Genomic DNA, 17860 nt, shown 5'->3' on the forward strand with positions numbered 1-17860 from the left:
TAGTGGGAGTATCATAAGAGACTTGAATACTATAAATTGTTTCTACATTAAAAGAGTAATGTTCAGAAAAGGGGTAACCATAATCATGGCAAGTTTTATAAATATAATCACTACTTTTTATAGCATAAGTATCATCACAATAGCCATCATAAGTAGGAGGCATGCTATCATCATTATAAATTTGCATATCAAAACTTGGGAGACTAAAAATATCATCTTCATTAAACGTAGCATCCCCAAGCTTGGGACAAACATTAATTTCAGCAAATATATTCTCAAATATGTCAACCTCCTCAAAACATAGCATCCCCAAGCTTGGGCCTTTTCATATAATAAGCATAATCACTTTCATCATCAATAGTATGGATAGCACCAATAGTATAGCAATTATCATATTCTTCCAAGCAAGTGCCAAAAAGATTTTCAAGATCATAAGAAGTATCATTATCTTCCACAATTATATTTTCATGAGGCACAATAGTAATAGGAGCAGCATTATTTGGGGGAGATATCTTTTTACCTCTCTTTCTTTTTCTTTTCTTCTTCTTCACCACATCATGTGTGGGTTCAATCCTCTTTTTGGAGCTCCTTATTAATGAGATTGGTTGAATAGGAGGCTCCTCCTCATTACCTGATTCATCATAAGAAATAATAGAAGGATATTGGGAAGTCTCTCCCATTTCATTAGTATTCTATTCATCTTCTATTTGCTTTCTTTTCTTTATGTAGTTGGCAATATAAGGATTTTCAATACAATTCGCTGCACAATACATATAAATTTCCTCCAGATCAAATCCAAGAGGTTTATAACGGGCAAATTCTAGAAGATAGTTAGTTATACGTCTCATTTCTTCGTAGCCCATAAGCAAACTAAGTTCATTATAATATGCAAGGGAAATCAAGTCATCACAATTTTTGGACATGATTAGATCATGAAACAATTTGCATCGGATAGTTAAATGACCGCGTTCATTACAAAGCTCACAAGTATGGCCAAGAAAATTTAAATTTTCAGCACAATCATCTAGCCTTTCTTGCAACAATGTAGTTTCGAAGTACTTATGCCTCTTGCAATAACTATCTTCCCTATTTGGTGTGTACTTACAAACCCAATGCACTGCACAAAAATTGACATGTTTATAGGAGACATTTTCATCATAACTAGTGCAATCATCATTAGTATCATGGATATTCAAAGAATTCGTACTAACAACATTGCAATTATGCTCATCATTCACATATTTTATGCCAAGCATTCTATGTAATTCTTCTTCTAGCACTTGAGCACAATTATCCTTTCCATCATACTCACGAAAGATATTAAAAAGGTGAAGCGTATGAGACAAACTCAATTCCATTTTTTGTAGTTTTCTTTTATAAACTAAACTAGTGCTAAAACAAGAAACTAAAAGACTCGATTGCAAGATCTAAAGATATACCTTCAAGCACTCACCTCCCCGGCAACGGCGCTAGAAAAGAGCTTGATGTCTACTACACAACCTTCTTCTTGTAGACGTTGTTGGGCCTCCAAGTGCGGAGGTTTGTAGGACAGTAGCTAATTTCCCTCAAGTGGATGACCTAAGGTTTATCAATTCATAGGAGGCGTAGGATGAAGATGGTCTCTCTCAAGCAACCCTGGAACCAAATAACAAAGAGTCTCTTGTGTCCCCAACACACCCAATACAATGGTAAATTGTATAGGTGCACTAGTTCGGCGAAGAGATGGTGAAACAAGTGGTATATGGATAGTAGATAAAGGTTTTTGTAATCTGAAAATATAAAAACAGCAAGGTAACTAATGATAAAAGTGAGCATAAACGGTATTGCAATGATAGGAAACAAGGCCTAGGGTTCATACTTTCGCTAGTGTAAATTCCCTCAACAATGATAACATAATTGGATCACATAAATATCCCTCAACATGCAACAAAGAGTCACTCCAAAGTCACTAATAGTGGAGAACGAACGAAGAGATTATGGTAGGGTACGAAACCACCTCAAAGTTATTCTTTCCAATCAATCCGTTGGGCTATTCCTATAAGTGTCACAAACAGCCCTAGAGTTTGTACTAGAATAACACCTTAAGACACAAATCAATCAAAACCCTAATGTCACCTAGATACTCCAATGTCACCTCAAGTATCCGTGGGCATGATTATATGATATGCATCACACAATCTCAGATTCATCTATTCAACCAACACATAGAACCTCAAAGAGTGCCCCAAAGTTTTTACCGGAGAATCACGACGAAAACGTGTGCCAACCCCTATGCATAGGTTCATGGGTGGAACCCGCAAGTTGATCACCAAAACATACATCAACTGAATCATGTGATAACCCATTGTCACCACAGATATCCATGGCAAGACATACATCAAGTGTTCTCAAATCTTTAAAGACTCAATCCGATAATATAACTTCAAAGGGGAAACTCAATCCATTACAAGAGAGTAGAGGGGGGAGAAAATATCATAGGATTCAAATATAATAGCAAAGCTCGCGATACATCAAGATCGTACCACCTCAAGAACACGATAGAGAGAGAGAGAGAGATCAAACACATAGCTACTGGTACATACCCTCAGCCCCGAGGGAGAACTACTCACTCCTCGTCATGGAGAGCACCGGGATGATGAAGATGGCCACCGGAGAGGGATTGCCCCCTCCGGCAGGGTGCCGGAATGGGTCTAGATTGGCTTTCGGTGGCTACGGAGGCTTTTGGCGGCGGAACTCCCGAGCTATTGTGCTCTCCGATCGTTTTAGGGTATATGGAGATATATAGGCGGAAGAAGTACGTCAGGGGGGCCACGAGGGGCCCACGAGGTGGAGGGCGCGCCCAAGGGGGATGGGCGCGCCCCCCTACCTTATGGCCTCCTCGAAGCTTCCCTTATGTGCACTTCAAGTCTTCTGGGCTTCTTTCCTTCCTAAAATGAGTTCCGTGAAGTTTTAGGTCAATTGGGCTGCATTTGATTTTCCTTTTCTTTGAAACCCTAAAACAAGGTAAAAAATAGAAACTGGCACTGGGCTCTGGGTTAATAGGTTAGTCCCAAAAATGATATAAAAGTGTATAATAAAGCCCATAAACATCCAAAACAGTAGATAATATAGCATGGAGCAATCAAAAATTATAGATACGTTGGAGACGTATCACTAACCAGAGAGTTGGCAGGTAAACTCGGTGGGACCGATTTGCTCATTTCAGTGAGACTGAAATGTTACGAAAGAGAAACAAGAGAGTTTACATTGCAATCTCGGTGAGACCGATCGCTCATCTCGGTGGGACCGAAACGTTACGAAGGGAAACAGAGAGATTACAATCCAATCTCGGTGAGACCGAGATCCCTATCGGTGAGACCGATTTGCCTAGGGTTTTTGGTAGTGGCTATGACATCTGAACTCGGTGGCGCCGGATAGAAAGAATCGGTGGGGCCGAGTTTGACTTTTGGTTTAGGTCATATGTGGATGTGAGAAAGTAGTTGAGGGTTTTGGAGCATATCACTAAGCATTTTGAGCAAGAGCCTCATTAAGCAACACCTCATCCCTCCTTGATAGTATTGGCTTTTCCTATAGACTCAATGTGATCTTGGATCACTAAAATAGAAAATGTAGAGTCTTGAGCTTTGAGCTTGAGCCAATCCTTTTGTCCTTAGCATTTTGTGGGGTCCACTCTTCTCATCCATGCCATGCCAATCATTGAGCTTTCCTGAGATATTAATCTTGAAATAGCATTAGCTCAATGAGCTATATGTTGTTAGGAATTACCAAAACCACCTAGGGATAGTTGCACTTTCAATCTCCCCCTTTTTGGTAATTTATGACAACATATAGATCAAAGCTTCGACAAATGATAATAAGAATGAAAAACATTGTCGCTTTGAGAAGTATGTGAAAAGCAAGAGTTCCCCTAAATTTGTGCATAATTTAAGATTTGCTTTGGACTGCAAATGCACAATGAGTTAGGAACATGGGGTTACTCTTCCACGTCACATACATCTTGGTGGAGTGCTCAAAGTGATAATAATGAAATACATGCACTCATCACCAAGCAAAGTGAATGATCATATGGGGATATAAAAAGATAATGTCATCCAACAAGCATTAAGGTAGCATATGATCAAAGACATGATCATCCAAGTATCACACAAAAGCATAAAGTATATCAAACAAGCAAATAACAAAGTTCAACCACCAAACAATAAGAGAGAACAAAGAGCAACACTCTCTCTAGAAGCCTATGATCTATACATTTTCTCCCCCTTTGGCAACAAGTTACCAAAAAGTTCATAAAAATGCATAGTGCTAGATCGACTCTCAGGCTTGGTCTTCAGGTGGTGGTGTAGATAAAACTCCAAGGACGAAGGCATCAGTTGATGTAGATGGAGCTGGTGGAGTGGGTGCTGGAGTTGGTGGCACTGAAGCTGTAGCTGGTGCAGATGAAGTTGCTCTGGTGTCTGTAACAGGCACTGCAGCAAATATCTGTCCTTTGGGCACTCTAGCAAAAGCATCAGTGGTAGACTTGCCCTTCTTCTCCTGCACTTCATCCTGAAGTTGCTCAACAACTGACTGGATCTCAATGACCTTCACATCTAAATCATAGAACTCCTGCTCCATGATCCTCTCCAAGCTCTCCTGGTTTTGAGTCAGGGTGGTCAATCCCTTCTCAATCCTCAGAGTGGAGGAAATAAAGTAGCCAAGCTGATCTTGCTTGCTCTTCAGAAGATACTGAGATGCCTCATCAATGGTTGGCATCTTTGCAACCTTTTCAGTCCTTGCCTTCTCCCTCTTTGCTTGTGCATGCACAGAAGATGGTTCATTCTCATCCATCACCACAGTGTTGTCCTCAAAGTCTGGGTAGATGGGCATGTGTTCCTTGTCCAAGAGATATGTGCCAGTGCCCATCTTGGAGTTGATTAGCTCCTGGATCTGTGGGGCATACCCACAACTTCTCTTCTGATCTACAGTTGTTCTCTTTATGGTTTCCACAATTAGGCTCATGACTTTGAATTTTTGAGGCACATCAAATATGTGAAGCAGGTTAATTACATGGCCTCTGATCATCTTTTGATCACCTGACTTTGGCAGAAGAGTGTGCCTGAGGATCCAGTTGATTGTTGGAAAACCTGACAGAAGATAATGTACTGATCCAAACTTGTGTGTCTCAAGAGTAGCATCTGGGATCTCTTTGTACATATGTGCCATGGTGTTGTGATCCTTCTTCTTCTTGGCATAGACATCCAAGTCATCTTCATTCTCCTCAGGAGCATTGATCAATTTTGCCCATTCTTCAACCATTGACTGGTACCTAGTACCTTCATACATCCAGACAATCCTACCATCTGGGTAGAAATGAGCTGTGGAGTAGAACTGCATAATAAGCTCATCATTCCACTTTGTGAGCTTCTGAGCCACAAACTCATTGACTCCACATGCCTTGAATCTGTCATATACACCAGGGAAGTGATATTCATTTTCCTCAATGAATTTCCAATCAACCCATCTCATGTCACACACTATGGGCTTCTTGTCAAGTAAAATGGTCTCATAGAAGTCCTGTTGTTCCTTTGTATGGAACCTGTAGTCCATAGAAGTCCTTCTCCTGGTGGCATATGGATCAGACTCTCTCCATAGCCTTAAACCTGAATACTTCCCGATTTTCATGTTCTCTGCAACTTGGTGAGCATCATTGTGATCTGGAATTTTGGGCTTCAACTTCCTCAAAACGACAGAATCATCTTCTTCTTCAGCAGCTTGAGGCACTGGGGCCTTGTTCTTCTCCTCGACAGGGATGTTCCTGGTGCTCCTCTTGGGTTTTGGCTTTGGAGCTGGAGTAGCAGTCTTAGGAGCAGTCTTAGGCTTAGATGGAGCAGCCCCTGCCCTCTCCCATAAGCTTTTGAGCTTTGGGTGCTGGTGCTGCATCCTCTTCCTCTTCCTCTTCTTAAGAATCTTTCATTATTGAAGATCTGCCAAGCACTCTGGCAGTGGTCTTCTTGACCCTTTCCTTCTTTTTATTTTCTGCCACAACCTGTTCTTCGGGTGCAGATCCAAAGTCTCTTGAGTGGATGTTCTGGCTTTTGACATGGGAACTCTCTTGGCAGGAACCTTTTGCTTCATTCCTGGCTTAGTGGCAGCAGCTGTGCCATATTCCTTTTTCAGGACTTTCCTCTTTGAGGTGGCATCTTCCTCAACAGCCACATAGTCCTCATCCTCAAAATCTGAGGTTCTCTTCTTTCTGGTCCTGGTGGCTGCCTTAGGCAAGTTGCTCGGTGTACTCCTGCTTCCCTCATCAAAGCTGCTAGAGGGACTAGTGCCCTCACTCATGTTAACTTGCTCATCAGACTTGTTCTGACTGTCACTCTGATCTGACATGATGCAAACACTGACAGCAGACCCTATGAATAGATTATAGATGAGGTAGATTGGATAAGCATCACAAAGTACAGAGGTTTTTGCAAAAGAATGAGTTAAAAATTTAGTTTTAGTTTTCCACAGAAAGCATTTCGGATCTACCGATTTGAAAGCTCGGTGATACTGAAGCAGCTTTTGGAACCTAAACTAGTGAACTCGGTGAGACCGAGTCACAGTTCAGTGGCACCGAGACTGCTAGGGTTTCACAAAGTATTGAACTCGGTCACACCGATTTGCAATTCTCGGTCAGACCGAGAATCACATGTGCAATGGCCTTAGCCAAATCGATGGAACCGATTTCAACAACTCGGTTGGTCCGAGATGATTTCGGTGGAAACCTAACCCTAAATTTTCAATCCATGACTAAACTACAGAGTGATTTCGCTGGATAGAGTGATCTCAATCATGGCAAAACAATGTGCTTAGAATCAGAGAGGGATTAGCACAAGGATCAAGTCCATACCCTAAGTGCGGCGATGGAGCTGCTACGGCGGCAACAGCGGAGACGATTCCCGTTGACGGCGGCGGAGACCAGCGGCGGGAGGCAGCTGGCAATGAGGAGGACGATCCAGAGACCCAGGGAGGCAGAGCAGGCTGAGCATGGGCGACGGGGTTCGGAAAATTTTCCAAATTTTGGCCCGGGGATATATATAGCCTGACCCTGTCGGTGTGACCGAGTGGAACAACTCGGTGGCACTGAGATTCATAACTACAAGCAGTTACTGAAACTCGGTGCGACCGAAAAGTTCAAATCGGTTGCACCGAGATTGAAAACCTAGATCAACTTAGTGATCTCGGTATGACCGAAATGGATGAATCGGTCAGACCGAAACGCACAAAGAAGTTTTGGAAGTTTAAGTCTATGACGAATCGGGGACTCCGAGTGCTCCTCACACAGAGTGGTTCGAATCTGACTTGATCAAACTTTGTGATGTAGCATGAATAGAGTTTGAGATGAGAAAATGCGTAGATAGCTAGAGAAGGTTCTTAGGCATTCTAGTCCATCCACTTGGCAAAATAAAAAGGAGCCAAACAATCAAAACAACAAGCGGATGTTCTTGAATGAGTAAATCATGCAACCAACATGCTCACACAATAAAATGGCAAATGAAATATGTGGCAAAGCATGCACAACCAATTCCAGCATCTATCAAGCAATTGGCGATGACTAGGTCATCTATATACGAGTATATTGACTTAGGAGTCAAATGAGAACATTTGATCATAGGTCATACTCATCGTTTAAGCACAAGTGGGGTTACCACTTTTACATAAAGCGTTGTTGTGTTCACACCATTAGAGTTGCTTTAGCTCAATTCTTAGAGTAAAGCTCCCCCTAGATGTGAGATCCCCCCTAAGAGGGATGAACTAACCTTGGGTTTTGTCGATGATGACTTCATGTAGGTGTTGAAGATGTGGATGCTCAATGTTGATGTAGATCATTTGGAGCAGTCCTTTGGAGTGAGTTGCACTTTCAATACCTACATGGGTTAGTCCCACAAGGAACAAACAAGGATATCCATAGACATAGAGTGATGCACACACAAGATGATGCCTATGATAGCATTAGGTTACCTTGTCCCTTGTCTTACCAACAAGAGGGTTTGTGACTCCTTGAACTAGTGCAAGATGTGGAAGTTGATTGCACTTGTTTTTGCCAAAATGATAAGAGTGAAGTATGTTGGCGGAGTCACCCTCAAGAACTCTCTAGTTCTTCTTCTTCGGGATCCACATCATCTTGATGGGAATCCTTGGAGTTGTAGTCGTACCTGATGAAGTAGAACTTGATGTAGTCTTGGGAACCCACTTGACCAAGGCCTTAGGTGCTTCTTCAAATGCATCAATTTCCTCTATAAGCTTATCCTTGTCTTTTTGCTTGTGGTCTTGTGGTGGAAGATCATCTTGAGCTTGTGTCCCTTTGAAGGAAGTAGGATCATACTTCTCTTGTTGAGGAACAAACTTCGTCTTGGGGTATTGATCTTCTTCCCACTCAACTCCATTGGCATTGAACTTTCGTTCAAAACGAACACCTTGGTTCTTCCAGTGCCTTCCTTCCTTGCATACAATTTCCTCGAATTGCTTACTCCCGGCAAGGCTCTTGTAAACACCTTTCTCTATAATTCCCTTCAATAAGCTATTTTCTTGCTCAAGTGTAACTTGGCTAAGAGAATCATTAGTGGAATCAACAGAACTACTAGAAGCAACAACATTAGATTTAGCATGATTATTGTTACTACTAGAGGAAGAATCTTTCTTGTTCTTGTTGCTAGACTTGACTTGAGGCATGTAAGTGGATAAGAGTAAACGCTTGGCAATGTAAGAAGAACTTTTCTTGCGAAGATCATCATTGATTGCCTTTAAGAACTCATGCTCTTGCTCAAGGTTGAGCTTTTCAAAACATAATTTCTCATGAGTCCTTAAAAGTTCTCGATGATCTCCTAAGATAGTTTCATGAGCTAACTTAAGAGTGTTTAGTTCTTTAGTTAGGAACTCAATCTTCTCCTTATCATTGTCATTCGTTTTATCTTGATTAGCATGATTAATTGACGTTTCATCATAGTATTCATCACTAGAGTTGTCAACAAGTAAATCGTCATCACCTAACAAGTCATCTTCATCACTATTGAAATCAACATACTCGGGGTGTGATACCTTTGGGCCTTTAGCCATGAAGCATCTTCCAAGTCCTTCATTTGGTGAATCAAATATGTCATAGGAGTTGGTTGACACAAGTGCTAGACCGGCAACACCTTCATCTTGAGTATATTCGGAGTCGGAGTGATAGCTTCTCTCGGAGTGATTGTCGGAGTCGGGGTCGGATACCCATTCAACAACATGAGCTTGATGTCTTCGTTTTGAGTAGCTCCTTGATGACTTGTCCTTCCTTTCTGAATCCTTGCTTCTCCGGGATGTTCTTCGTTCATAACAATCATCTCTACTCCTTCTCTCTCTTGATGGTGATTCTTCTCTTCTACTTCTTCTTTTTGGAGAATGTTCTCTTCTTTTGTAGGGTGCCGTACACTCATTGGAATAGTGTCTGGGTCTTCCACAATTGTAGCAATTTCACTCTCGACTAGAAGATCTTTTGTCATTGTAGGACCTTGACTTGGAACTTCTCTCTTTGCTTCTACTCTTGTAGAACTTGTTGAAGTTCTTCACCATTAGGCTCAATTATTCATTGAAGGTTTGTTTCTCACTTGATGATGTGGGAGCTTCACATGAGGCTTTGTAAGCACCACTTGACTTGTTATGGAGCTCCTCCTTATCCTTGAGTGACGTCTCATGAGCAACAATTCTTCCAATGACTTCCATTGGCTTGAGATCTTTGTAATTGGGCATCATTTGGATCAATGTGCATACAGTATCATATTTTACGTCCAAAGCACTTAGGATCTTCTTGATGATGAATTTGTCGGTCATCTCTTCACTTCCTAAGCCGACAATCTTATTTGTGATAAGAGCAAGCCTAGAGTACATTTCAGCGACACCTTCACCATCCTTCATTTTGAACTTGTCAAGCTGACTTTGAGCACATCCAGCTTGGATTCCTTGACGGAGTCGGTACCTTCGTGCATATCAATCAAAGTATCCAAAATTTACTTTGCATTCTCAAGACGGCTGCTTTTGTTGAATTATTCGGGGCACAATCCTTTGAAGAGTATATCACAAGCTTGAGCATGTATTGCAGCATCTTCAACTCTTCTACGGTAGCTTCATAGCTCGATTCTCTCCCATCAAAGAATTCACCTTGCAAGACAATACACACAATAGCCCATACGACGGGGTTATGTCCAAGAATATGCATTTTCATCTTATGCTTCCAACTAGCAAAATTAGTACCATCAAAGTAAGGACCTCTATGGTGGTAATTTCCCTCGCTAGACGCCATACTCTCCTAGGTTGTGAAACCAAGGCTATGACTTCCAAAAGCAATGAAAATCAAGGCAAATGGAGACCAAAGCTCTAATACCACTTATAGGATCAAAAGTATGTCTAGAGGGGGGTGATTAGACTACTTGACCAAATAAAAACTTATCCTTTTCCCAATTTTAATTCTTGGCAGATTTTAGCAACTTTGGACAAGTCAAGCAATCTTAACACAATTCAAGCAAGCATGCAAAGAGTATATGAGCAGCGGAAAGTAAAGCATGCAACTTGCAAGGATATAATGGGAAGGGTTCGGAGGATTCAAACGCAATAGGAGACACGGATGTTTTTGTCGTGGTTCCGATAGGTGGTGCTATCATACATCCACGTTGATGGAGACTTCAACCCACTAAGGGTAACGGCTGCGCGAGTCCATAGAGGGCTCCACCCACGAAGGGTCCACGAAGAAGCAACCTTGTCTATCCCACCATGGCCGTCGCCCACGAAGGACTTGCCTCACTAGCGGTAGATCTTCACGAAGTAGGCGATCTCCTTGTCCTTACAAACTCCTTGGTTCAACTCCAAAATCTTGTCGGAGGCTCCCAAGTGACACCTAGCCAATCTAGGAGACACCACTCTCCAAGAAGTAACAAATGGTGTGTTGATGATGAACTCCTTGCTCTTGTGCTTCAAATGATAGTCTCCCCAACACTCAACTCTCTCTCACAGGATATGGATTTAGTGGAAAGAGGATTTGAGTGGAAAGCAACTTGGGGAAGGCTAGAGATCAAGATTCATATGGTAAGAATGGAATATCTTGGCCTCAACACAAGTGTAGGTGGTTCTTTCTCAGAAAAAGTAAGTTGGAAGTGTAGGTTTGTTCTGATGGCTCTCTCCTCGAATGAAGAGGAGGTGGAGGGGTATATATAGCCTCCACACAAATTCTAACCGTTACACACAACTTGCCAATCTCGATGGGACCGAATTGATAAACTCGGTCAGACCGATTCAGCAAAGCTAGTGACCGTTAGGAATTTCGGTGGGACCGACATGCAACTTGGTAGGACCGATATGGTTAGGGTTAGGGCATAACGTAATCTCGGTGAGACCGATTTTGGTAATAAGCTAACCAGAGAGTTGGTCAGGTAAACTCAGTGGGACCGATTTTCTCATTTCGGTGAGACTGAAATGTTACGAAAGAGAAACAGAGAGTTTACATTGCAATCTCTGTGAGACCGATCGCTCATCTTGGTGGGACCGAAACGTTACGAAGGGAAACAGAGAGATTACAATCCCATCTCAGTGAGACCGAGATCCCTATCGGTGAGACCGATTTGCCTAGGGTTTGTGGCAGTGGTTATGACATCTGAACTCGGTGGCGCCGGATAGAAAGAATCGGTGGGGCCAAGTTTGACTTTTGGTTTAGGTCATATATGGATGTGAGAAAGTAGTTGAGGGTTTTGGAGCATATCACTAAGAATTTTGATCAAGAGCTTCATTAAGCAACACCTCATCCCTCCTTGATAGTATTGGCTTTTCCTATAGACTCAATGTGATCTTGGATCACTAAAATAGAAAATGTAGAGTCTTGAGCTTTGAGCTTGAGCCAATCCTTTTGTCCTTAGCATTTTGAGGGTCCACTTTTCTCATCCATGCCATGCCAATCATTGAGCTTTCCTGAGATATTAATCTTGAAATAGCATTAGCTCAATGAGCTATATGTTGTTAGGAATTACCAAAACACCTAGGGATAGTTGCACTTTCAATAACCCACAAGTATAGGGGGTCGCAATAGTTTTCGATAAGTAAGAGTGTCGAACCCAACGAGGAGCTAAAGGTAGAACAAATATTCCCTCAAGCTCTATTGACCACCGATACAACTCTACGCACGCTTGATGTTCGCTTTACCTAGAACAAGTATGAAACTAGAAGTACTTTGTAGGTGTTTTTGGATAGGTTTGCAAGATAATAAAGAGCACATAAATAAAAAGTAGGGGCTGTTTAGATAAAGACACAACTAAATGTTTTAGTAAAGAGCTTTTTGTTACGAGAAAGTTATTTGTCCCTAGGCAATCAATTACTAGATCGGTAATCATCATTGCAATATTATTTGAGGAAGAGGCATAAGCTAACATACTTTCTCTACTTGGATCATATGCACTTATGATTGGAACTCTAGCAAGCATCCGCAACTACTAAAGATCATTAAGGTAAAACCCAACCATAGCATTAAAGTATCAAGTCCTCTTTATCCCATACGCAAACAACCTACTTACTCAGGTATGTGCTTCTGTCACTCATGCCACCCACCGTAAGCAAATCATGAACATATTGCAAACCCTATAGCGGGGATCCCTCATTCTTGCGTGACACGGAGAGCACCATAGGACAGCACCAATAATAAAACATGCAACTGAAACCAATCACGATCATCAAATAACCCATAGGACAAAACGGATCTACTCAAACATCATAGGATAGCCATACATCATTGGGAAATAATATATAGCGTTGAGCACCATGTTTAAGTAGAGATTACAGTGGGTAAAAGAGGGATTACACCGCTGCATAGAGGGGGGAAGAGTTGGTGATGATGGCGGTGAAGTTGTTGGTGAAGTTGTTGGATCTGTCACTCTGTCTCTCTCTGTTTCTGAGTTTTGTTCTGCTGCACTTTCACCGTTTCGTATATATATGGAGATCCGTAACTCCGATTGGACTGAAATCTTCGCCGTGAATTTTGCCCAAAAATTAGCTTTCTTGCGGCCAAAGAATGGCATCAACCGCCTTACGGGGGCCCCACGAGGGTCAGGGCGTGCCCGGGGGGGTGGGGCGCAGCCCCCTGCCTCGTGCCTCCCTCGGGCACCGTCTCGCATGGATTTTCCTTCCCATATTCTCCGAATATTCCAAAAATAATCTCTGTCCATTTTTATCCCGTTTGGAGTCCATTTGATATGGATATTCTGCAAAACAAAAACATGCAACAAACAGGAACTGGCACTGGGCACTGGATCAATATGTTAGTCCCCAAAAATAGTATAAAAAGTTGCCAAAATATATGAAAGTTGTAGAATATTGGTATGGAACAATCAAAAATTATAGATACAACGGAGACGTATCAGGGAGAAACATCATAAGATCCAACTATAATAGCAAAGCTCGCGATACATCAAGATCATACCACCTCAAGGACACGAGAGAGAGAGAGATCAAACACATAGCTACTGATACATACCCTCAGCCTCGAGGGTGAACTACTCCCTCCTCGTCATGGAGAGCGCCGGGATGATGAAGATGGCCACCGGAGAGGGATTCCCCCCTCCGTCAGGGTGCCGGACGGGTCTAGATTGGTTTTCGGTGGCTATGAAGGCTTCTGGCGGCGGAACTCCCGATCTATTATGCTCTCCGATGTTTTTAGGGTATATGGACATATATAGGCGAAAGAAGTAGATCAGGGGAGCCACTAGGGGCCCACGAGGGTGGGGGCGCGCCCAGGGGCGGGCGCGCCTCCCTGCCTCGTGGACACCTCGAAGCTTCCCTGACGTATACTCCAAGTCTCCTGGATTGCTTCCGTTCCAAAAATAACTCTCCCGAAGGCTTCATTCCGTTTGGACTCCGTTTGATATTCATTTTCTTCGAACACTAAAATAGGCAGGAAAACATCAATTTGGGTTGGGCCTCCGGTTAATAGGTTAGTCGCAAAAATAATTTAAAAGTGTATAATAATGCCCATAAACATCCAAAATAAATAATAAAATATCATGGAACAATAAAAAATTATAGATACGTTGGAGACATATCAATCAACATGTCGCAGCCCCACCTAGGCACAACAGAGAGGTCAACATGCCGGTCTAAATCCTATGGCGCAGGGGTCTGGGCCCATCGCCCATAGCACACCTGCTCGTTGTGTACGTGGCTGATGAGCAGACCTAGCAACCTCCATTACAAAGGAAGTTGCGTTACGCGGTCCAACCCGGCGCGCGCCGCTTAGTCGCTAACTTCACGAAGGCTTCGGCTGATACCACGACGTCGAGTGCCCATAACTGTTCCCGCGTAGTTTTCTAGTGCGTATAGGCCAGTGGCCAGACTCGGATCAAATACCGAGATCTCATTAAGTGTGTTATCTTGAAGTAACCGCGAATGCCGACCAGGGCCAGACCCACCACTCACCTGGGTGGTCTCAACTTGCCCTATCGCTCCGCCACAAAGATCCACATAGAGGGCCGTCGGGAAAGTATGTCCATTCAGCCCCAATTCGTGAATCAACCGCGGGTACTCAATGAGCCGACCTGACTTATCATGTGTAATAAGTATAGTATATACCCGTGATCAACACCCGACGTGATCACGGCCCGATAGTATAGCATGGCAGACTGACAAGAATGTAGGGCCACTGATGATAAACTAGCAACCTATACTAAGCATTTAGGATTGCAGGTAAGGTATCAACAATAGTAGCAAGGACAGGCTATGCATCAGAATAGGATTAACGGAAAGCAGTAACATGCTACACTACTCTAATGCAAGCAGTAGAGAGAAGAATAGGCAATATCTGGTGATCAAGGGGGGGCCTTGCCTGGTTGCTCTGGCAAGTAGGGGTCGTCAACAGCGTAGTCGATCGGGGCACCAGCAACGGCGTCAGTCTTGTAGTCTACCGGAGAGAAGAGGGGGAAGAAACAATGAATACAATGCAAACACATGCATACCGATGCATGACATGACTAGTAACGGTGCTAGGTGCGCCCCAACGCAGTAGGAGGTGATACCGGCGAAGGGGGGAAACATGCGGGAAAATATCCCTGGTGTTTCGCGTTTTCGGACAGATGAACCGGAGGGGGAAAGTTGCGTGTTTGCTATGCTAGGGATGCATGGAGACGAACGGGCTGCGTACCCGGATTTCTCTCGTCGTTCTGAGCAACTTTCATGTACAAACTTTTTCCATCCGAGCTACGGTTTATTTTATATTAATTTTAAAAGATTTAAATCATTTTTAGTATGTATTTAATTATTTTAATTCAACATTATCCAGAATAGTGCTTCCTGACGTCACCATGACGTCAGCAGTCAACGTTCACCGTTGACCTGGTAAACCTGACATGTGGGTCCCGCGTGTCAATCTCTGTTAACTAATTAACCAAATTAATTAGTTTAATTAACATATTAGTTAGGTTAAATAATTAATTAGGCTAATCTTATCAGGATTTATTTTGTTAATTAATTCTTTAATTAGTTAATTAATTAATATTTTTAATTATTATTTCTAATTATAGTTTTTTAATTAATTTTTTAATAACTCTTTTTTTGTTTAGTAAACATTCTGGAGGGGGGCCTCGTCATAGGCCTAGCGGGGCTAACGGGCGCACGGGCGTGCGGGCACGTGGGCGCGGCCACGAGCGCCCGCCAGGATGAGCTCGGCAGCTGGCCTCGGGCGCGGCCAGTGGCCGCCGCCGGCGGAGATGGACGCAGCCTGGCACGGCCAGCTGGAGGAGACGGCGCAGGGCGCTCGGCGGCAGGGGAGCAACAAGCAGGGGAGGAGGGCGCACGCGGGAGAGAGGGGGCCAGGGGCGCGAGGCCGCCGTGGGCGCGGCATGCTGTGCGGGTAGCCGCGGAGGGGGAACTGCGCGGGCGAGCTACGGCGAGCACAAGGCGGGAGGACAGCAGGGTCGAGCCAAAGCTCGGGCGGAGGCCGGTGCGGGGTGCGGCCAAGCAGGGAGAGGCGGGCAGCATGGTCGGGCATTGGTGGCACGAGGCGGTAGGGCAACGGCGGCGCGAGGCTGCAGCAGCAGCCGTGCAGCAGCGGCAGGAGGAGGAGGCGAGGGACGGAGCACGGCACGCGGCAGGGAGCGCGGTCGCCACGGGCGCTAGCGAGGCGCCGGTGCGGGTGGCAGAGCATGGCGAAGCACTCCGACGCGCGAGCGCGCGAGCAGGGGCAGGGGGTCGCGATGGCCGCGGGCGCAGTCCCGAGTGAAGCAGCAGTGCGGGCCAGGCGCGGGCACGCGCGCGAAGGCGCAGACGTGGTCGGGGTGAGGGACAGAGAGGAGGCCGGGGGCCTCACCGCGTTCCTGGAGGGAAAATGGCAGCGGGGCGTGGGGAGGTTGATGGGGACTAGGCAACGATGGGGAGGTGGGTGTGCAGTCCGGCGAGGAGGGGGACGCAGGCCGGCGAGGTGGGTCTCGGGTGGTGACGTCCTGGCGCAGGGCGGCACCGAGCGCCCCCGATCCCGATCTGGATCGGGGAGGGAGGCAGAAGGGGGAGGTGGATCGAGAGAGTGGGGGTGAAGTGGGGTGTCGGTAGGGTTGAACAGGTGGAGTGGGGGTTATGGAGAGGGAGTGGGGGTAGGCCGGTTGGAGTGGTAGACTGGGCCGGCCAGTTGGGTCAGTTGGCCCAGGGGGGCTTTTCTCCTTTTTTGTTTTATTTTCTTTTCTGTTTTAAATCACTTTAAAATATTTAGGTAATTTCTAAAAATGAGTTTTCTCCACAACAATTACCAGTGCAATGTTTGGCACCCACCGAACATTTTTGTTGCAATGTTTGGAAACATTTGTTGTTTGCGATATTTTGAATTGGTTTTTGAACTAGCGGGAGATTAGCAACAGTGATGGAGGTGACGTAGCATCACTAGCAGAGTTTTACTATCGCTTAATTATCCGGGCGTTACAAAACTCCTCCACTACAAATCCCGAGATTTAGGAGGTAGAAGGAAACAGTGCGGGGTATTCATCGCGCAGGCGGTCCTCGCGCTCCCAAGTGGCTTCATCTTCAGAGTGATGCGACCACTGGACCTTGAGGAACTTGATCACTTTCTGACGTGTGCGGCGTTCAGCTTGGTGGAGAATGTGGATCGGATGCTCTTTATAGGAGAGGTCCTGTTGCAATTCGAGCACTTCATGATCCACTGCTCGGATTGGGTACTTGAAACAGCGGCGGAGCTGTGACACGCGGAACACATCGTGAACCTGAGAAAGGTTCGGCGGAAGCTCCAATTGATATGCCACTTTTCCACGCCTTTCAAGAATAGTGAAGGGACCGATATAGCGAGGAGCTAGCTTTCCCTTGATCCCGAAGCGGTGAGCACCCTTCATTGGTGTAACTCGAAGATAAGCCTTTTCGCCAGGTTGATAGACCATGTCTTTATGATGACGGTCATACTGACTCTTCTGACGTGACTGGGCAGTCTTGAGATTCTCACGAATAATGCGGACCTGTTCTTCGGCATGTTGGATAATATCCGGACCGAAGAGTGGATGTTCCCCAGTTTCTGACCAGTTCAGAGGGGTCCGACACTTTCGTCCATATAACACTTCGAAGGGGGCCATCTTCAGACTAGCTTGATAGCTATTATTATAAGAGAACTCGGCATATGGAAGAGATTCCTCCCATTTCTTGCCGAAGGAAATTACACAAGCTCGAAGCATGTCTTCGAGAACTTGGTTGACACGTTCAACTTTCCCTTGCGACTGAGGATGAAACACAGTACTAAATGACAAATGAGTTCCCATAGCTTCTTGGAAACTTGCCCAGAATCTTGAAGTGAATAAGCTGCCATGGTCCGAACTGATAACCAGTGGAATACCGTGAAGTGAAA

Source organism: Triticum urartu, chromosome 4 (assembly GCF_003073215.2).
Source record: "Triticum urartu cultivar G1812 chromosome 4, Tu2.1, whole genome shotgun sequence".
Classification (NCBI taxonomy): Eukaryota; Viridiplantae; Streptophyta; class Magnoliopsida; order Poales; family Poaceae; genus Triticum; species Triticum urartu.